The 22,839-nt window shown below is 42.3% G+C and overlaps 1 protein-coding gene and 1 long non-coding RNA gene across 7 annotated transcripts in view; one reads left to right on the plus strand and one right to left on the minus strand.

Annotated features, from left to right (window-relative positions):
- Window positions 1–15,727, minus strand: part of LOC138268395 (uncharacterized) — a 151,995-nt gene extending 136,268 nt beyond the window's left edge. The window contains exon 1 of the long non-coding RNA XR_011199992.1: window positions 15,482–15,727. This is a non-coding gene — a long non-coding RNA (uncharacterized lncRNA). The remainder of the gene's footprint in view (window positions 1–15,481) is intronic.
- PEA15 (proliferation and apoptosis adaptor protein 15) overlaps window positions 1–22,839 on the plus strand; it is a 447,785-nt gene that overhangs the window by 121,780 nt on the left and 303,166 nt on the right. The window contains exon 1 of one of the 6 annotated variants that reach the window (XM_069217988.1): window positions 14,712–14,960. The exons of 4 other annotated variants lie outside the window; for them this stretch is intronic. The gene's annotated coding sequence lies outside the window, so the exon portion shown is untranslated. Of the gene's footprint in view, window positions 1–14,711; window positions 14,961–22,839 lie in introns of those variants that run through there. One more of the 6 variants, XM_069217982.1, reaches the window with a different exon arrangement.

A 22,839-nucleotide genomic window follows, 5' to 3' on the forward strand; every position in this document is an offset into this window, starting at 1 on the left:
GTTTTCAGAACAAAATGAATGTTGATATGGAAATCATTGTCTGACAATGAGAATAAGGATATACTGTACAGTTGAATATTTATATATGACTATTTGTTAAGAAAGCATAGTTAATTTTAAAAGTCAGTATGTTTGTTCTAATTGACTGTTTCTTCATACAGCTAGATGTTAATGTCTAAAAGACAATAGGTAACTTTAAGTTTAAAACTGTATTTTCATTTGACAGCCCAGTAGAAGCGACGTGGTCACAAAACGCTTGTTAGCTGTGTTAAGTGAATAAAGAATGACCTATTGAAAAAAACAAAGAAATGTATGTGAACTCAGATCAGACATCAGAAATAAGGGAGGAGTTAGCCAAAAGTGTACTAAGCTCATCTTCATGTCGGTCACTCTTTGAAAGCTTTATCAGTGTTGGATAATATTGGTAAATATGGTGTAGTGCCCTTACTAAAATATCTCAGATGGTGCCAAGCAGATTAGTACTTATCTGAGTGGCTGAAAACCTGAGCCAAGGCTCAAGGCAAATAAGTAGGAGTGAAGCGTTGTAAACAATACTGAGCAAATGGGTAAAATAAAGCAAATCATAGAAAAACTAAAAGGTAGGGGGCGAGGGTCCTTAAGTTCACTGAAAGTTGATAAGTGTAGACTCCTAATCAACAAATCATCTACAGACAACCATGGAAAGTTTGTGATGCCAAGGTGCCCTGGGAAACTCGCGGGTAGGTTGAAAAAGGAATAGGAGCTACCAAAAGATTCCGGTATTCAGGAGATTCCGAAAATGTTAAGTGTAGCAAATCATACACAACCTACTTGTCGGCTAAGAACCTCAGTCATCCAGGATGTGCACTAGCTCACATTGGTTGAAGACTGTGGCTATCTCAAGAGAAGAAGAGCTAGCAGTTGTTGTATCCAAATGGAGAAAGATTCACTCCAAGATGGCACTTTGCTTGGTTCAGTTCATTTCTTTATGAGTCTGCCGACAAAAATTGAATGAAATGCCATTGTTGGTCTGCTGGAATATTACAATTATATATTTTGAATTAGTCATCACAACAGCTCAGATTGGAGATCCTATGAGTGAGTTGCAGAATTAATATTAACAATGAATCACTTCAAGATGGTGCCTGCTAGTTTAATGTGAGTATGTGATAACCATTGGTAACATGAGGAAGATATGTTGGGAGAAAGAATTGTGTGTGAATATAGGGCACCCGCAGGATATAATTTCACAAGATGTTTTCTTGGCCATTCAAACTTATGTATGTTTAGATCGAATATACACAGTTGTAAACTTATATTTTCCAAATCTGTTAATGTCAGTCTTGTATTTTGTATCTAACCAGGCTTTTCCTTTATTGACAGTGTGAATATGTAATAATGCATGTTGCTTCCAATTCAAAGTTTGTGTCAACACTGATGTATCGTTTGACTGTCCAAGGAGAGTAACCATCTTTTGGATTTAATTTCCATTATTTAAGGTACTTAAAATTATGAACACAGTATGAGTAATTTTATATGGTCAGATGTGGACGTTTGGGGATGCTAATGATGCCTTTAAAGGACATGTTGTTTGGGAGAGGGTGAAATGTTGGATGAAGATGCATCTTCCCATTTTTACTATCCAAATCTGACAATGACCACTTACAACGCCACAGCTCCTGGATTCAATGACAGACAACCGCCCTCATCCACCTGGACCTCTCTACCACTTTTGACGCTGTGTCCCAACACACACTCATCGCTCACATACACACAGTGGGAATAAATGGACTATCACTCAAATTGACAGCTTCCTTCCTTTTCAGAAGAACACTATGAGTCACGCTCAAGCCATTCAAATCAGAACCCAAGGATCTCATCTGCGGAGTCCCACAGGGATCAACACTCAGCCCCACACTTTTCAACATGTACGACATCTTTGGATAGCACTATCAGATCCCACTAAATCAACATCCTCTCCTAGTAGACGAAACCCAGCTAATTTTTCCCTCTCAGACAACACACTCACCACCAAGACAAACTTCATACAATGTAAAACATAAAAAGCGCTGCCAGTTCAAACTTCTCATACACCTATTCAAGCCACTACACAACACGGGACCCACATACCACAGTCACTGGCTCCACTTCCACCAACCCACCAGACAACTTTGCTCAGTATCACTTTCACTCACACACACCCTGCGTACACAGAAGCAGAGCAGGAGGTTGATCATTCTCCTTTTAAGTCGCCAAATCCTGAAAAGTCCTTCCCCAACACATCAAGGCCTCTTCCTCTCTTCCTGAATTCTGCCAGAAGCTGAAAATCTGGTATTACAATTAGCCTTCTTGTGGGGCCTTCGAGGCTGCTTGAACTCAGGCCCAGCCTCACCACATGCTTGCTCTAACCTACTCAGCATCTGGAAACCCTTGGGGGTGCTAAGCACCACTCTACAAACCCACCTTACATTACATGAACTGAAATGTGTTGTGATAATTGTTTTGTCTGATACGTATGAGGTAATGTGTAATGTTGCGCTATTTTCTCTAATATGTTATTATTGAAGTGTGGAATTAATTGCTAAGAACAGTGAGATGTGGTTATTGGTTTTGGAGCTAGTTACACTCTTGTTGTAATATATGATTTTTCTAACCTATTGAATTAGACTTGTTATGTGTTTTAAATTAATTTGGTTTAATATTAACTTGCTGCCTAACTGAGTTTCATGCTGTTCATGAAAAGAACAATAAAGAATACATCTTAAAAAATTCTGGACGTCCTTGTTTTTTTCACTAAAATAAACCTTACTATTGTTGTTGATGCCTCTCCATTTTGTATGATTTCAGAAGTGTGGGTTTGGGACAGCTGATCCAGGGAGGTGGGTAACACACTTGCCTAACAAAAGATTTAGGGGAACTAGATGGTAGATGGGGTGACAAGCCTTTAGCTGTCTATAGTTGCTGTAAGCTCTAAAAACATGCATGCGCGCGTGCAGTGTAGAGGTCATTATCTCATGGGTGGTGGAACGGAAGTCAGGGAGCAAATAACAGTAGAAGAGAGGATAGGGGCATCAGAAAACAAGACTCTGCAAGATAAATACACTTTGGAATTTGAAGAAACCTGCAGAGGTACTAATTACCAAATAACCATACACAGAAATGTTGCTGAAAGTAAATATTATGTTGCAAAGCTCCTAGTGGAAGGTATTCAATGGAGGACAATTAGATTACAGTTGCCTTAGAAACAGAATGTTTGATGTGACCCTTTAAACCATGTATGAAACTTACTGAACCACATACGGAGATGTGGTTGCAGGGAGTAGCAGGATTTAGATTGGAAGAAGTAACGATTGTAAATGAAACTGCAGTAGTCCAAGTACTGTGAACGAGTTGGTGTCTTCGTCAGTGCTGGATCAATTATACAGGGTACCACTCAAGGGCAAGGAGATTGCAAACAGGGACCATGGGATCCACGAGATGGCCTACTTGTCTACCAAAAAACAAAACACAAACTAATTTCCTTTGGAAGGATGGCAAGATGTTGTGTTGCCTACCGCGGATAAAAATGCTTCCACCACTTACATTGTAAAGGTGTGTACATGCTTTTTGCAAGTCACAATATATATGGAAGCTAAGTACGATCTATATTGTCAACACCAGCAAAGAAAGGACAACCTACATTGGCCTTATGGTGGTTACATATTGACAAACCAGCAAATTAAGGCTTCTACATATGTCTCTTTATGGTATTCTCATTAACTAAGACTGTGCAAGTTAAGTTGTCTTTGATGGGCCTCTAAGTTTCCCCATAAAAGTCACAAGTGTACATACCATTTGGAGAACCTCTTCAGTGAAAAGGTACCTAGCATTTCTTGGTTGCTAAATGACAGCTCTCTTCTAGGGCACTGATTCATAAAGCGCTATAATGCCTCATGGAGTAGTAAGTGCTATATAAGGACTTTTACAATAAAATTTCACATAATTAAGTTTTGTGTTTGCTAAATTATGTTGTAATATCATTCCCCATCTCTAATCCAGGTCAAGTAATAGCACCTCTCGATTGGCCACACCGTTCATCGTTTATTGAGAAGACAATTGTTTGGTCAATGGAAGGCTGCTAGGGCATTTTTGAGAACCTATAGGGTATATGACTAAAGAGCAAGATGGAAATGGGCTGATATGACTGTCCTTAAGTGGAAACAAATTATGTGAGGGACCAGAAGATTGGCTGATTTTCCATTCTAGCAAACTTTCTTGGGACCCTGTTCCCCTACGTATTGCAGGAAATGTACTGCAAACACAATCTAATAAATTAAAATATTGTGCTCTCTGATAGCATTGATGAATTCTCTGCAGAATACGAGGTACGCATAACATGGTGTTACCACCTCCCCAGTGTCTGGGAACAGGGAAAATCACCCTACTGCGCCGCAGAGGTTCCCAGGCGATCCTACCCCAGATAGGCAGCTGATTCTGCATGTAGGCCCAGACAAACCATCTACTCAAGTTGTTGGATTTGATTCTGGCAGTAGACAAGAGAGCGATAGCCGTGATATTGAGAAGATTAATGGACAGACTCTTTCTCAGGGAAAGCACTTGCCAGGGGCATCCTCTTTAGTGAGGGATGTCAGTAGCCATGGATCTGTAAAGGGATCCTCTGTGAGCCCAGATCATAACTCACGTTGGCTGCATTTTCCTCTGGCTTCTACTCCCTTTGTGGCTTTTTTGGAAAATGCCCACCCCCCCAAAAGAGTAGGGGGTGGATGAGCCTACAGGTGAACTTATCCGGAAGGCCAAACATTGGTGTTCATGGAAGAGGGGTTTGTCTCACCGTGACTGTGGCACTATCATTATGGCCACAAGAGTGTGATGGTTTGGCACTGGGGAAAAACTGTTTGCGAGTGATGGTTTTGTACTGAATTTTAACCAAGGGAATATGGCAGGGCAGCTGATTTCCCAGTGTTCCTTGGGGTGGGGGATCGAATATTAAAGTCTTTCCTTTAGGCTTTTTTTTGCCCTCCAGTTGGGGGCTTACCGCTAAGACCTCATAATAATTTTCACCATCATCCAGGGGGGAATTTGGGACTATGAAAAAAGTGGTCTTTGCCACCTTTGGAACTGAGGAATAGGTTTCAGTCCCTGGAGGAGATTGGTGGGATTGATTGACAAAGCATGGTTCCTAGAGGACCCTCCAAGCCAGGGGTCACGTCCAGGCCGAGCCCCTGAGTACACAGTTACCAGCATTAAGAATCTGTAGTTGGAATGCAGTTGGGCTGGCAAAAAAAAAACAGGATAGAGCTTGGCTAAGGGAACAGGAGTTTGATATTAAATCAAGAAATATTAATGATACTTCTGATCAGCCTGGTATTTTAAATATTATGTTGCCAAGAAATACAGCTAGTTGATACACCGTATATAAATGGGTTTTCTACCTAATACATTCTTACCGTTCCCTCGATATCTGGTCAGGCCAAGGATGGCCTGACTATTTTTGTCTCAAGGACGTTTTGTACAATATTCTGAACAATCTCACTAAAGAGGCAGTATTAGTATGAGTGGGTGATTTTAACATCAGTGCTTGAGATTTTTGTGCAGATCCACTATTTGGACTCTTTGATTAATTTAATCAACCCCTTGCACATTTTAAGCACACATCCTATGGTGATTCTCTAAATAGGGTAATCTCTGCACAAAATATGATATTGGTGTTAGATTATACGTCATCCAGTGTCTCAATAATGGCCACCTATATGGATCCTTAATCTTGTACATCTATATACCATATCCTCGTTTCTAAGGAATTGTTACCAGGATTAGTGACATGTAGAGGTATGACTTTGGGCCTAAGTGATCATAATCCACCTAATTTGAAGTTTAGGACAGCTCCAACAAGGGATGTACAGTCACTTCCCAACCTTGGACAGGAAAAAAAAGGTCTAAGTATTAAATGTGATAAGATAGATATGGACGTTTTTCACAGGGATTTCTTTTTGCATAATAAATTGGATATTGATAATGCCTTATAGCAGGATGTAGTTCCATTAAAGGGCATTCCAGCCTTTTTGAGATAGAATAACGATATGGCAAATAAATTAATCACAGCAGCCTCAATTTGCAAGGACAATCCAAAGTGGTTTAACAGGGCCTGCTCTCAATCCCACCAGACCTTAAAATCTGATTTACATAGGCATCCACAAGACCAGCTGGAAATAGCCCAGGCCAGAAAACTGTACAAAAAGGTAATCAGTGTTAGGAAGGCGGAAATCAGAACCAATGTCGGGGAGGAGCTGAGAAAGGCATGCAAGTTCAATGATTCTCATAGTTTTTGGCAAGTAGTAAAGTCATTGAATCCGCTTGGAGAGGCCTTACCTAGAGTTGAATGTGTGATCCCAAGTAAGGAGTGGGTGGCCCACTTCTTTATAGTTTTTGGCTCAGGTGTGCCTACCTCAGTGGTGGACTTTGTGGAGGAAGTCTGCTGTGACTTGGGCTCTAGCCAAGCTCTTTGGGGTCAAATTTCAGCAGCAGTCGTAACTCTAGCAATTCAAACTAGCCTCCCAGGTAAAGCCCCGGGACCTCCTGTGGTTGTCTTTAAAGCCCTACACCAGCTTTGGGCCTACTTACTAACTAATGTGATTAGATGGATAATAAAAGGTTCTTTGGTAGAGGCCTGGCAGAAGGCTATTATTGTTCCTATTTTTAAAAGAGACTCCTGCATTGTTATCACCCAATATCTGTTTTAGACAGTACAGTGAAAATTTTAGGCAGAGTAATTTTGTCCAAAAATATGAAACTTGGGCAATAGAGACCAAGGGGCTTTCTGATTTGTAGTTTGATTTTCGCCCAAGCTTGGGAACAGTTGAGCAATTGCTAAAACTTTCCCTTATTGTTCAAAAGTGTACTAAGGCTAAAAAAGGATGTGTCCATCTTGCTTTTATGGACCTAGTTTGTGCCTTCAATATGGTAGATCGAGGCAAGTTATGGTCCATTATGTTGAATTTAGGGATTGATAGCGCCATTGTAACCCTGGTTGCGGACTTCGTGATCACACTACAGCTAGAGTACGATATAGTCCATATGGGGACCTTACAGAGGACTTTCCTTCACTAATGCGGGTGAGGCAAGATTGCATTTTGGCAATTTGTTTGCCATTTTTTAGTTTTGAATGACATTAATTCTCTGGGAGACAATTTGATAAAGGCAGGGGGAAATATATTCCTGAGGTAAATTCTAGACAAATTCCTGTTCTGCTGTATGCTGATGATGCTGTCCTCATTGCCCGCACAGCTAGTACCCTTCAGCTTTTGCTTAATGCTTTAAATAACTGTATGGCAAGCCTAGGCCTTAGGGCAAATCAATCCAAGTCTTTTGTTATGAAGTGTAGGCTTAAAACTAGCACAAAACAAAACATTTTTACTCAATGGCGAGGAAATCACAAAAATTACCCATTGTACTTACTTGGGAATCCCAATGGATGTAGATTTTAATTAGAAGTTTTCACTTAATGGCACAGTCATGCAATTCCAGTGGACCATTGCTGCAGTTTTTAGATTTTCAAAGTGGTTGGGCCATAAACCTGTGAGGGAAATTTTGGCTACTTAAAGAATTAAATGTGTGTCTGTGGCAATTTTGGGCGTTGGAGTATAGGGGTTGGCAAATAGTAAAGTTTTGCAAATAGCAGTTTTTAGGGAGGCTGTTGGCAGTGTCCCAGTCCACCCCAACATCTTTTTGCGATGAGGAGCTTTGGCTTTTTTATATGGAAGATATCATTAGGCTCCGATCGCTGCTATTATGGCATAGAATTTGGTGAAATCCTGACACCAGCTGTGCAGATTGATAATAATGGATGGTTTAAACCAAGATGCTTATTTAAACATCCCTTGGCTTTAAGATATTAAGAGGGGCTTTGAAAGTTTGGGTAGCCCTGATTTCTTTACCAAATCGGGAGGTTTGGTGGCTATTTCGCCAAAGCATATTAAAGATCTTATTAGAGAGCATAATCAAAGGGGGAGGTCTCAAGTTAGTGATGATGGAATACTGAGTACTGCTCGCGATTTAATTATGCGGCCTGCACTTTATATACGGGCCACTGTTAACGAAAGACATCAGTTTCTCTTGACGAGGTTTCAACTCAAAGTGTTTCATTTTTTGGTGGCATTTCCTCAAAAGGGCGCCTGACTTTCAAGTCTTCCTCCCCCCTGTTATTGAGAAGCATCTGCAGGTCAGAGCACATTGCACTTTATGCTATTTTGCACGTTTTATGTTGCTCAAAGAAAATGGTTTCTGAGTCCAATATTACAGCTGTTAGGAATTAGATCACATGTAGCTACTTTTTCTCACTTGCTCCAGTTGGGGGATGAAACTGTGATTTTTGTAGTTTTAAACTATATTTTAAGTGATATGAAAAGACTATAAAGATATTGAGGTTTTATCTTTATTGATCTATGTTTATTCTTTTATTCTTGATTTTGTATCTATGTATATTTTGAGTGACTGTTATGGGTCAAGTGAGCCGAAAAAAGTATTTTGATGATGATGATGGTGATGTGTAGGTGGAAAGATGCAATGTATGCAACTTATGCATCTTTTGCATTCTATGGTGTAATATTCAAGAAAATGTAAACTGGCTTTGTGTAATGATGCTATGTTTGCTAACGAATTGTTAGGTTAAAGTCATATTTCATGACAACTATTCAGAATGCTAAGGAGTGCTGTTTAAATCAATTGTATTTAAATGTACCCTATGTGGGTAGACTGAAAATCTAGCATCGATCTGGCCCTCATAGATATATGCTGGGCACTCCCGATTTAGCAGATCAAAAAGTTATTTTTTTTTTATCAACCAACACTAGTACAGTTAAAGACCTTGAAATACGTACTTCACCAACAGGCAATATATATTTTTTTCTCTGTGCTTAAAGTATTATTCAGATTCCCTTCCGGAGGTAAGAATGGAAAGTCAGATGTCCTTTTGTGAGAGAATCATCAAAGTATGACAAAGATTATTCTTGTCATACACTGCATCATGTGGTGGAAAGATAAATTAGACTCTATAGGCTGCTGTGAACGGCTGAAATATGTTCCAAAATACCGATGAAGTAAGGGACTAGATATTGAAAGAATCAAGTAGAAAAACATATGCTGTGGAGGTAAAAATGATTGTATGTCCGGATGTAAGAGACGTAGCTTGAAGGAATCAAATGGAAACATGCAGGTTAATTGCAGACCACTGAGGAAGAATAAAAATACACTTTCGAGATGCAAGAAGACGCAAGATGGCTGAGAGTAGAGTTCCTTCATTGAGTTCTGCCCGGATTTCTAGTCCCTGGGCCCCTCACTTTCAGCGCTCACTGACCTGTTGTCCACTAGGCTGTCACCCGCACTGCTTCTTGATCCCGAACAGAAGAGATTGGTGGTGAATGCCCAGAAGGTTCCTGACAATTTTTGACTGCAGAGCTACAAAGGAAAGCTGTATGGACAGCTGTTGTGGTCTGGTTTGCTGCCCTCAGGACCATCAAGGAGGGGGTCACAATTAGCAGCACCCAAAAAAGCAATGAAAGGGGCTACCTGTGGTCTGACCTTGCAGTCAGAGCCTATGACTTCCTACTTGCTTTAACCCTGGAGTTGTGGTTCAAGACCACCCGCCTGGCCCCACCATTCTCATTTTCAGCATTGGAGATTTGTTGATGAGTTGGATCATGGTGTTCGGAGGATCACAGTGGTGAGCATGGCATTGCAGGTCCTGGGAAAGTTTTTTTAGGTCGAGCGTAGCAGGGCGCAAGCGCTGCTTTTACGACGTCTTAGTATCTATGTGGGCTTTTAAACACACCAACCTCACGCCCATCACATCACTCATTTGTGGGCCTGCCTTTCAAAATCCTTTGTTATTACTGGTAAATGCATTACGTTTGTCCCTTCAAGGGGCAGTGTTGTTACCGCCTTAGGGACCGACCCTGTTACTTGGATAATTGCACATTTGCCGATATGTTTGACTGCGAGCGAGCTTCTTTTTCCTTTTGTGTGTCTCCTTGACGCTCATGGCGCCATGGCACTTTGAATTGGCTCATTTTATTTTACATGTTGCACATGTCATTTTCAACCCCCAGTAGTTGAACTTTGAACACAAAGTTCCCTCCATGCTGCCTTTTTTTATTCTCCAGCATCACGGAGGGTGTCAAATTTCATTCTGCCCAGGGCATTATAGGAACAAGGATAGGCTCTCTGGGTGGGCAATGTGGAGAACACGGTACTGGTACCGTTGATATTGTACGTGGGCCCAAGAAGACTCAAAGTTCAGAAGGTCTCACCCAAGTGGGATAGAATTATGTTTTATGTCCCTAATATGAAGGCAGTGGGATCAGAAAGGGGTGCATTCACAAGGTGATGTCATGGAGAGAATAATCAAAGATAATTTGTGGTCTTTGAATATATTTACATTATTTTGAAAAAAGTCTTCCCCCAGAGAAACTAACAATACTGAAAAATGTGACAGCACAAGCTGTTCCGATTTATTGATTTGGTTACAAACAGGCTGTATTTTAAGATAAATTAGAGGCATCAGTTTTATATATCTATGTCTATCCAACCAGGGGCAGCTTGTTGTACTCGCATGATACCTCAGGTAGTAAATACTCTTGCTGGCATGATCTGGGTGTAGTCTCTGTTCAAATGTTGGAATCACCACAAAATAGCTTATGGGCTTAAAGCGCCTGATGCAGACAAATGTGTGTAATTGACAGATGGCTCATTTTGATACTCAGGCTGGAACCTTGAGCTCTGTAAGAACTGATAGAATAGCTTAGGGAGCTATCTAAACCGCTGCACGCAGCCAGCAAGGTAGATGTTATAAATGGATTTTTGTTCAATAGTAATAACCATTTTAAGGGTCAAGAAACACATTCATTTTTAGGTTGAGCGCGCAAGCACTTTGACCTGTTTACGTATTGTGGGCTTTTAACTACGCCCATCACTTTCACTTGAACGTGGACTTGCCTTTCAAAAATCCGTTAGCATCATTGGTAAAAGCTTTATGTTTGTCATTCCTTGAGGCGGCTTTGTTACCGCCTTGCAGACTACCCCGGTTACATGGATAATTGAATGATTGCGGATATGTTTGACAGCAAGCGAACTTCTTTTTATTTTTGGGTCTCTCCTTCGCATTCATGCTAATGGTGCTTTGAATTGGGTCGTTTTTGTCAACTAATGTCTTACTTTTCATTTTCAATTTATGTGGCAAGAAAAGTCCAGTTAGGAATTTACAACCCTAATAGCACTAACTCAAGCAAATTGGAGACCCGTTGCATTGCAAATGCTTGTTCTTTTTTATTTTGACCAAAGTGCATGAAATTTGGGAGGCAAATTAGTAACTTCACACAGAAAGTGGCTATTTTAAGCTAGCAGCTCTAAACTCTATATAGAATGGCCATTACCTCCAAAAAGAATTTAAAAAACTCTTGGCACGACAATGGAGGCACTCTCATTCATTTAGCACACATGAGGAGCACAAAATTTGATTGAGACTTTTAAATTCACATCTAGACTAACCTTTTCTTTCTTTGAGATGAGGCTGTCCTCGTGATTAACACTGCAATCATTTTCTGTACCACTGCTTTCTTGTTTTTTTACTATTTTTTATCCTGAGGCATTCTTATATTAAAATGTAAGTGTAAACTAGTAAATGCCCTCATATAAACTTCTTTTTACTATATTTTATCCTGAGGCATTCTTATATTAAAATGTAATGTAAGTGTAAACTAGTAAATACCCTCATTTAAACTTCTTGCAGGAAGAATAAACGGCTCTCATGAAAATCCCACTGTTCCATTGCTGTTTCTACTTGGTGCTATATAAAACTTTAAAAATAAATTCACAAATAAAGGATTTGGGGTGTCTGACTGGGATAAAAGGATATATCAAGATAGGTAGATTTTTTGCTTTAACAAAAACATCTGCAGGAAAAGGCAGTACGTTTTTAATGCCATTGGCTAACCCAAAGAGAACCATGTTGTTGGGTTTTAGATCTGAAACACCGCTTTCAACACAAAACACTAGGCTCTTAACACTTGTAGATTAAATTTCACATATGTCACTTCTCATTATTCCTCCCACTTTCCTGAAACTAGCATGGGTGTTTTTGAAGGATATGTATCTCGTATAGGAAATACTATCGGTGGTGTAGATTTGCATAAGAGTTGAATTAAAGTTTTGAAAATTGTGGCTTTGGTTGATTGAGATTGCAATTCAATTTCATCAAGATTTTATCCACAGAGAGGTAGACAGGCTAAAAGGACAAATAAGACACTTGAGTAATTGTTACGATATTTTGATAGTGAACAGCAGAGAAACAGGATTGTTAGAGAAATCAGGTTACAATGAAGTAAAGCATTCATCAACAAAAGTATAGCATGTTTGGCATCCATGCTTGCTACTCATGTTATGTACCCACGATACTACTCTCAAGTCAGATGCCAGATTCCAAGAATAGGCAGGAACAGTTGCGTGATGTGGAATTTCATCAAATGAAGGATAAAGAAACATAGAAAAGAAAAAATAATGTGAAAAGAAGCATGCTCCTAAATGTAGAGGGTTTGGACAAGGTATGGTATATAAAAAATTGGTGTGTGTTCCCAAACGTTGCTGCCTCCATGTTTTGTGTTCATTTCCTTATCAAAAAGACTAATATCTCGAGATGTGTCACCTGAAGGTCTTTCATTTTGAATGTTTCTCCTCGCCATGTATGTGTTCATGTTGTCATTTTCAATAACGAAGTAAGTTAGAGAAACTGAAGTGGAGAAATCACACATGCACAGGTGGTTGGATATGGTTATGTGAATAGAACTATGTAGTGTACATGCTTTAGGTATTCTGGGGCACTGGCAGCACACACTATAAACTCTTGGATGATGGCCCCACCTGTGGGGCATTTGCTGTTGTAAAGATTTGTCTACAGTAAACTGTTAGTGTCTGTACTATACCCAGGACCACTGGAAGTATGCGATTGTGTGGTCCTGACATTTTTCACATATTGACAGATTTGTCATATTTGCCACATAATCCATCATCTGCTGCATAATCTGCAGACTTTAACAAAGGAAAATGATTTGTAGCTGAAAAGGTTCAAAAGTTACTAAAAATCCAGTAACAAGTATTGCAGAGCAGTGGCTGGCCCGTTGCAAAGCGTGACTGGTTATCTTTCTGTTGCTTACTGCTATATTTGAGTATTATAATGGAACCACTAAGGCGCAACCAATGCTCACACAGTGTTAACAAGAGTAAAAAAAAACAAAATAAGGAAGCAATGCTATCCCAAATTATTTCACATTATGCTGCATAATTTACATTTTCTTACTGCATAATTTACTCAATGTGGCTGCATAATTTGGCCCAGCCGTACTGCATATTTACAGCGGGCCTGACTATACCTGTTTGCAAATAAACAGTAATCATAGAAGATTAGTGAAGCGTAGGCAAAGCCAATAGGTCTGTTTTATTGTGCAAACGTATGTAAACATATGCATGCACAAATTCTGTTAATCATATTAAAGTCAGATGTTTCATCTTTGTCATATCTAGTCAAAATGTAACAAAAGTATTGCTTTCTATCATACACATTTGGGATAAACAAATGACTGATTGAGTTGTGATGCTTTAATTTTTAGATAACATAAACCCTAATGGATAATACTGAAGTATTTGCTTGAAGGCAGAATTGTGTACCAAGCAGCCAATGGTACGAGGATCCAGAGAACTATTCCTCTGGGCAAGGCCAGTTCTATACTTTTTAAGAATTAGTAACAGAAAGTACAATCAGTCAAACCATGACCTGGGTCCCTGGATTTATGGTTAAGGTGACTGCCAAACTATGTGGCAGAGTAGAATAAATTACACAGCAAGAATAGTATTACTTCATTATTTCATCATTTTTCAACTTTGTAATAATGTATGAGCATGGCTGCAGCTCATTAATACCAGTTTAACACCGAACTATAGCAATAAGCAACAGAAAGGTGAGCAGTCCAGCTTTGCAACGGTCCTTCCCCTGCGCAGCAACATGGATTGCTGCATTTTAGTAACTTTTGAATCGTTTGAGCTACAAACATCTTTTTTTGTTAAAGAGGCAAATGGTGGATTATGTGGCAAATGAGGCAAATCTACAATTATGAAAACATTGCCGCACAATCACCTAATTCCAGTGGCCCCGGCCATAACCAATAACATGTATTGATTAAGGTGCTATCATAAGTCAAGAAAATTAATTCTCTCACGCGCTGTAGAACGACTTCCAAGTTGAATGCGAACATGTGAATTGGAATATTTGAGCTGCAGGTGCCCAAATCACTGAGCTACCTTGCCAGCCCCATAAACAAACAATAAAAAGATTTGGGAAGTTAAGACCGGAAACCCATGAATCTAAAGCTGGCAGAACACTGTGAAAAAGAACACTACAAACTCACACACATTTTTTTAATTATTAAAAAAGGAAAACTGGGCATAGTCCTATTCCCACGGTTAAGAGTTAGGTTTTTGTAATTATTAAAGAATTAAAAGTAGGGCAAAGTTCTGTTCCCACGGTAATGAGTTCATTTGTACATCAAGATTTTACAGCTTCCTTTTATTTCAGTTCTGATTTCCAGTGTGTGTTGGTTGATACAAAGGCATCTCTCTCCCTCCCTTCCTCCCTCACACACACGGTGTCTGACATCACTGCCCACGAAAAAGGGTGGGGTGAGATTGCATTGAAATCCGCTCTGTCTGAGGGGGACTTGGTTACAGACAGAGACAGCAGCGGCAACGGGGCCACCAGGCACACAGCTGGAACCCTCGCACCGCGGCGTGCACTTGCTCCGAGGAATAAACCCTTATAAGATAAACAGGGACCGAGAACGCAGCTGTTCCCAGAAAAGCCGAAAACGGTCCCACGCACCCCCAAATACCTTCAGAGGAGCCCCGCTTCTGGTTTCTACAAACAATCCCAAAAGGGTCTGGTAAGTTTGGCAAGAGCCCCCGTTTCTGCGCGTTTTGTCGTGGTTGCTGTAATGTGGCGGGGCCAGCAGACGGATGTCATGGGGAGGGGGTATCTGTGGAGAGCAGTGCGCGCGGTGCAGGGAGCCGGGCGTGCGGGAAGGGGCGCCGGCTGGAGGCTTCCCCTCTGCACGGGGCGCACAGCGGGCCGGGGCAGACGCCGGGCGTGTTCACAGACCCGGAGGGTGCACGCGCGGGGCTGCGGCTGCAGATGCCGGATGCACTCTCAGTCAGCGTGGACACGCAGGGTGGGGAAGCACGGGGCAGTGATGGGGTGTGGGCAGAAGGGTAGGAAGCGCCAGCGGTCTGGGCACGTGTTTGTGAGCCGTACAGTGGTAATGTGGGTAGATTTTGTTGAAGACGTTTTTTGCTCTTGCAGCTGAGTCCGTTGTAAATTATTTCCGAATCAAAGGGGGGTGAATGTCTGCACTTTGGAGACAATTATGCAGCCCGGGGTGGCTGACGGCCGGAGGAGTCCACTCACCCCTCTCAGCTGCGGATTCCCCCGTGGGAGGCACTCGAGAGACGCAGTCCTGGCTGTGGAGCCCAGACTTATACTTAATGCACGTCTGGCATGTAACCTCTTTTAACAATGTGATCTGCACCCTCGCGCCCGGCTTCATGCACGCCCGTGTTGAACTTTCTAGCCTCAGTCGTGCGGGCGGATCCCGGACGGTCGAGCATCCTCTGGCTCCGGCCAGGCTTCCTGCCTCTTCCGCCTCCTCCTCGCCGCTGCCCGGTCATGCGCTCTGGGCGTGGGAGCCGACAGCGCCGGGATGCGCTCAGTTGGAGGAGTTGTGGCAGGAAGGGCTGGGCCCCTCCGCTACCCGGGTACCACGGGCTCGCAAGTAGTTGTTTTGACTTACAACTGTAGGAACTCGACCCGAAGCTCTAGAGGCGCTTTATGAGAGCACCAGTTGCACTACAAGGACACGTTCACTTTCTGAAGTATGCACTGTGGGGTTAGTAGTGATTTGCTCAGAGTCACAGGATGTTGAACCGACGCCGAAACTCGAACTTGGCTGTTTCTTTAGCACTAAAGTCGGCAGCTGTGGTCATTACGCAACATGGTCGGCTACCTTGAGACCACCCTTCAGCTTAGTGAGGGTGGGAGTTACAGGTTTATGTGTGTGTGAGCGACTAGGTGAGTAATTGCATGTGTGGCTGAGTGAACCAGTGGATGACCAGAAGCACTTGGAAGAGATTAAGCCCGGATTCGAGGGGGTTGTGGGCGAGTGAATGAGTAACTGAATGAATGCGTGTTTGAAAGTGGATGAGTGAGGACGTGAGTTAAACTAAGCCATCGAGTGAGTAGGTGCGTTATAAAGTGAGTGATGGATCGATGGCTGAACGATTAATGGACGAAGCGAGTGACTGAGTGAACACATGAGTGAATGGCTGCGAAGGAGAGTGAGTGCCTGAATCAGAGAAAGTGAACAAAAACAATCAAAAAAGAGAGCGAGCTTCTCACTGAGTGCACAGAGATGTACAGAACACACTAATGGACTGAATGACCTCTCCGCTTCCTAGGTACTCAGCCTCCTGGGATTCAGTCGTTCGACCAATCATAAAAAAAGATGCGCGCTGTGTCACGAGAACTGTGCCAAGATGGAGGCCTGCTCCAGAAGGGCACTTCTGACTCAGCAGCCCGCCTCCCACAGGATGTCCTTGCGCTGGATGGGTGTGGGTTCAGTAGTCAGTACAGTCACGGCGGTACAGCTGGCTTGTGCAGAAAAGCGGCTTTTAGTAGATTTCGCAAACGCCCAGGTCAGGAGGGCTGGGGCAGAGTCTTGGTCAAGCGAGCCAGGCTTTTTGTACAGCCCGCCACTGTGCTGGTGCCCTTAGCTGGTGGGAATTATTTGACTGACACTCCAATCTGTTCGCATGTCTTGTATTTTTTTTTAGAAACTTCTGCACATTCCACAGATTTTTTTTCAAACAGCGTGCAAACCCCATAAGCGCAGTGCAGGCAGATTTTGGCAGTGCTTGCTGGACCATTTCCCGAGTTCTGCTTTTCGGAGATGAAGCGTCTAACGCCCCCCCACCCCCCTTTGACCCCGCCCCACGAAGAGCCCGTGGGCGCTGTGACTCATCTGCAATCACAGATGAGTGAACCGAAACATCGGCCAGGCCTTGCATAGGTATGTCGTAATGCAAAGGTCCAGGGACTTACGTAGCGCTTAACCTGCATACATTTAGCTTGTTTGCAAGCACTCTACAACGTGGCGGGTTTTGAAAGTGAGTCACAAGAAAATGACGAGCATTGCCCAGGATCACACAGTGCAGTGAAGAAGCAGAGATTTACAGCTGTCGTCTTTATGCATAGAAAGGTAGCAAACCACTGCTTCCCCCACCACCATTTCTTCTTCTTGTCCTTGTCTCGTAGACCGAGGTCTTGCCTAGATGGCATGGATAGGTTTGGTACAGGAACATGAACTATTGTATGGTATGGCACGAGTCAAAACGTAATACCTTGATGGCGAACACACACTGCAGGCAGTGACCCTGATGGCGAATACAGAGTTGAATATTGACCGTGATAGTGAACACAGAGTTCAGTTTTGTGATGATGAACACAGAGTTGGGCTCCAGATTCTGGCGGTGGACAAAAGGTGAGTTAAACACCATGATAGTGACTCCAGGATTGGTTCACAGACCGTGATGGTGAACGCAGGGGTGAGTTAAGTATTCAGATGGCGTTAACTGAGCTTGGCTAGCGAGGGTGAGCGAAGAGCTCATTTAAAGACCATGGTGAGAACACTGGGATGAGTTAAAGACTGTGATGGCGAGAAAGAGTTGGGTTAGTGATCGTGACGGTGAACAAAGGGTTAAGTTGAATACCGTGATGATAGTTAAGTTAAATACCACGAAGAAGAACAAACAGTTAAGTCTGAGATGATGGTGAAGACTGTTATAGCAAACACAATTTAGGGGTAGGTATCGTCATGGTGAACAACTAGTGAAGTCAAAGCCCATGATGGTGAAAAAGGAGTTACACTAGAAGCTATGATGGTGAACACGGAGGTGGCTTCAGCTGTGCTGATGCACACAGAGGCCCATATTTATACTTTTTTAGCGCCGCATTTGCACCGCTTTTTTGACGCAAAAGTGGCACAAACTTACAAAATACAATTGTATTTTGCAAGTTTGCGCTGATTTTGCGTAAAACAATTACGCAAATGCGGTGCTAGAAACGTATAAATATGGGCCTGAGTTCGGTTAAAGACCATGGTGGAGGTCACAACGTTGAGCTGCATATCACAGTAGTGAACAGATGATGGTGAACACACAGTTGGATTGGAAATCGCGATGGTGAACAGAGAGATAAGCTAAAGACTGTTGTGGGTGCGCACAGAGCCCAGTTAGCGATCACATTAGCGAAGACTGTTGAATTAAAGGCGACAATAGTGAGCACAGCTGAGTTAGTGGTCGCGATGGCGAGAGGAGCTGAGTTAGTGGTCGCGATGGCGAGCGGAGCTGAGTTAGTGGTCGCGATGGCGAGAGGAGCTGAGTTAGTGGTCGCGATGGCGAGAGGAGCTGAGTTAGTGGTCGCGATGGCGAGAGGAGCTGAGTTAGTGGTCGCGATGGCGAGAGGAGCCGAGTTAGTGGTCGCGATGGCGAGAGGAGCTGAGTTAGTGGTCGCGATGGCGAGCGGAGCCGAGTTAGTGGTCGCGATGGCGAGCGGAGCTGAGTTAGTGGTCGCGATGGTGAGCGGAGCTGAGTTGGGCTCCATGAGGGTGGGCGTGCATGTCAGCCTGGGCACACATTAAAACATCCACTTGAATGCTTCGCATTAGTCAGACAACGCCTTCTGCACTTGTTCACATTGACACTCTGTTACCTTCACTCATGTCTTTTCTTTCCTTATATGCTTGTCTGGGTGGCAACTGCTCTGTTTACAGTGGCCCCTCGTTTGGTGCCAAGAAGCCGCTGTGTAGATGTGCTTTAAAAAGTAGAAATAACGTAGCATAGCTTAGTAATTTATTGCACTGAACAATGTATCATAACAGAGCATAGCATTACACTGGGAGGCCCTCACTCAATGCAGCCCAGAGCTGATCAAAGCTGGAGCGCCAGAGCTTCAGTAGATCAGTGGCAGTCATTTCATTGATAAACCCGGCACTTGTCACGGTGTAGGTGTGCAGCAGGTGCAGCAGACACGCCCGTGAACTTTAGAACTTCCTCCGAGTGTTACTCATTACGTCATGTGCGCAGAACAGGTTTGTCCGGACAGCACATGAAAGCGAGCGCCACCAACGCACAGGAACATAAATGGGGAGCAGAGGAAGGCAGGCAGGAAAGGAAATGTAGCCACACTTTCCTTTCGCGTTTGCTGTATCAGGCTGCAGAAAGAAAACTGTAGAAACATTCTCTGCAGATAAAAGAACAAGCACTGGCAAAACAAATAGATCTGACACTGGTTGTCATCCTGTTGGCTCTGCCAATGCTTGTTTTTTCAAAATGTTATTGCTGTGGAATCTGAAGTCTCTGAATTAATTTTAAAAACATTATGTAAAAGGAAGTTTATAATTTATTTTCGCAAAAAGGACACATTGCTATAGTAATGTGTTTCTGTGCTCCTTCATAAGGGGTACAATACCCCCACTCACGGGGAAGTCAGATAGTAGCTGAAGTGGGATGACCCATTGTCCCATGCTGTGTGCTGCGGTGGGTGGAATAAAAATATTAATGACACAATAACAGACCAATGAATGACTATTGCCGGCTAAACGCCCCTATCATCAATAAATATACATATAATTTTAGCGCAATCTGAAGATCGTAGCCAACAACAGCCCTAGAAACTATCACGTCCAGAATTTAATACCAGACATGGCCAAAATAAATAGCAGACATTTATTTCAAGAACTTAACATCTCAACCTTTACATAGTATATAATCAAGTTATTTGGGTCCTCATGCCCAGATGCGAGGAACTGCTTATATACATACTCTTAAAGGTTCTAACATGTGTCCACACCAAGAGTGTACTTTCTCAATTTCTAATAGATTATCAAATATTTACTATAGGCAGATTTCTTCCTTACTTGTTAATGGAAAAACCATGTATGTTCAGTAATTTCTGAGACAGCATGTAATACCCTGGCCAGATGTCAGCAAGCAAGTCTCCACTTAATGTGCCATCTGCCACCCCTCACTCTATGAACACACTGCATGAGACCAGGAGAGTGATCAATGACCACATGCTCAATGCTCCCCTCATAATGGGAGGTTTCAGCCTCTCAGTGGGCACATTTTGTATTTGTTGAGTTTATTATATATATATATATATCTCAATATACACACACACATATATATTGTATATAAGATCCAGAAATGCAGCACTTCACCTGAAATTTTGGCAGAGGAAGTCATAAAATCCAGGGTTTGATAATATTTGTATTGTTATTCATTAATTTTGGGAGGCATAATATTTCCTTGATCTCTTGAAGGCAAGTGGCTTCCTTGGAAAAAAACATATATTGGAAAGGCCAATAGGTCTGATTTGTCTACTAGACTTTTGGCTTTGTCAATTGTCATGGTTTTTGCTAAGCTCTATCGTTTGGAAAGATGTCGGGCCCTCGTCAATCTAAAAATAAAATGCAAAAAGCAAAATGATGTTTTGATCTGATAAAGGCCTCTGGAGGGGGAACTCCTTACTGTGTGTAGCTGTGGTCTTCATGAATTTAGCCAAAGGCTGAAGTAAGCTGAACAACTGCTCCATGCTGTACGAAGTAGAGGGTGGAAGAAACATGCGAGGAAACCAATAACAGACTGGTGGCTAAAGAGAGCCAGCTGAAGGAACATATAAGCAAGTATATCATAGCCATAATTTTAGTAAAATAAAAACTTTTGGCTAATACCAGATCTAAAAACTGAGGCCATAGTTATACGAATGGCCCTGCTGAATCTCTCAGTCTTATGTTTAATAATCACTTGCATTTTTGGGGACCGCAACTGCATCCACAAAGCCTAATCCATGCACTGGGGCCCATTGGTATATTCATTAAGATGGGGAGATCTGCTAGATTTTTTCCATATTTCTGTTTTTCTAATGTAACTATTTAAATAACACATACACCGATTTAGGTGAGAACTTCTTTTTTTATTGCCTAGGAGCAACAGTATTTGTGACAACACCCAAATCTTCATAACTTATTCACAGAGGCCTGAAGCCCTTCTCACGATGCATCAAATTCCTTCTTGTTCTGAATTCCTATTCAATAGGCCTTATCAGCGAAATGAATGAACAAGGTTTGTCAAAATGGCCCCAGAGAAGGCTGCGGGGTTCATCGTGCTCTGGTCAGCTCAGAAGAGGTTTAGTGCACAGAATCAAAGACGGCGTGAATGAAAAGTGCAACCCTCGCTTGACAGATTTCGAAATTCTATCCTTAGAGGCCGCGGTGTATTTTCGCCTAGGATCTCCTTTTGACTTCCTCTCTCAAGACCGGAAAGGAAAGCAGCCTGCACGCCTGACCTCACTGGCAAGGCCCACAGCAGTAATATGTCTGTCAAAACACTGACCCAGTCAAAACAGCCGCAGAGAACACGTCGTTTTCCTCACAGGAAGCTCGTTTGTTGATTTTTATCAGATGCCTTTAGTTTAGAAGGATGAGGTGGAGGAAAGGAGATGGAATCTATTTTAGAGAAGCCCAAGTTTTTGGCATAAACCTATAATAAATAAACCATTTAAAAGGTTTAACTGGTTTAGAAAACATGTGTTCTGTGGAAAGCGATTCCGCACCGCTACCTTTCATAAACTGCGGTTACCGCTGTTTGCAGGGCATAACATACTTTCCCCGACTTTTAATTGGTGTTTATTATTTTTGTAGTGTTTTTGTTCATGCTAGTCACCACCAGGGTTGCATGTGCCCGAGCACTTTGCTTCAATTTTGCCCTCATTGCGTTAAATGCGCAACAGTTTACACAAGTCTGTTTCACATATTTTATTGTGCTGTCAAAAATCACAACTGACAGTTCAAGTTTTTGTTTATTTTATTTTTCTATAGTGCACCATGGCGCGCTGTGCGGCTTGTGTGAGGCATCATCCCGAGCACACCCCCCGTTTCACCAAAATACTTTTGTCTGCTGTATATTGCCTCACAGTAGCACCCATCAGACAAGAATTTTATGTTTTTGATTAAACAATACAGGAGTTCACTGTATGGAACATTCCAGTGACTTCCCCGATGCAACTGGTATATTTAATCTATGAAAAAAATACATGGGCCTATAACCGATGTTTATCAAAAATACTGGGTGACCCTCTTCATGGACAAAACAAGTACAGTAAAATTAGACTTCATTAGCACGGGGTAGGATCCCCCCTAAAGTCGTCAGATATTGCCTAAATGCCAGTGTAAGAGGCAGGAACTTTCCATTTCACCTAGGCCACCAACAAATCCCTAGTCCGGCGGCCTTATGAGAAGCCCTAACATGTTTGTTTCTGTCCCTCCTTTGAACATATGATTCTTCGCAGCTGCCCGGTTCTAGGGATTCATGTTGGACACTCCCTTTTTCTGAAGGCATAGTGTTTTTTTCCATTTTGTGAAGCAAAGAATACTATTTCTTGGCACGTATGCAAGAAAGTGGGAAGGAGTGCATCCTCAGAAAAACTTGATTTATACTCGGCATGGTACTGAGAGGGCCAGAAGAAGTCGAGGAAGTTAAATGCTTTTATATTTTTGGTTGGGGTTTGTCTTATTCGTTGACATCTCTGTTGCTGTTCCTCTTTTTGAACCTGTGGTAAAATCGTTGGACCTCAAAAAGTTCCCTGTCAAAAAAATAAATCAGATTTGTTGACAATTGTTTATGATCCGAAAGACTTTCTGTAGCCTTGGC

This window comes from Pleurodeles waltl, chromosome 12 (genome assembly GCF_031143425.1).
Source record: "Pleurodeles waltl isolate 20211129_DDA chromosome 12, aPleWal1.hap1.20221129, whole genome shotgun sequence".
NCBI classification, from domain to species: Eukaryota; Metazoa; Chordata; class Amphibia; order Caudata; family Salamandridae; genus Pleurodeles; species Pleurodeles waltl.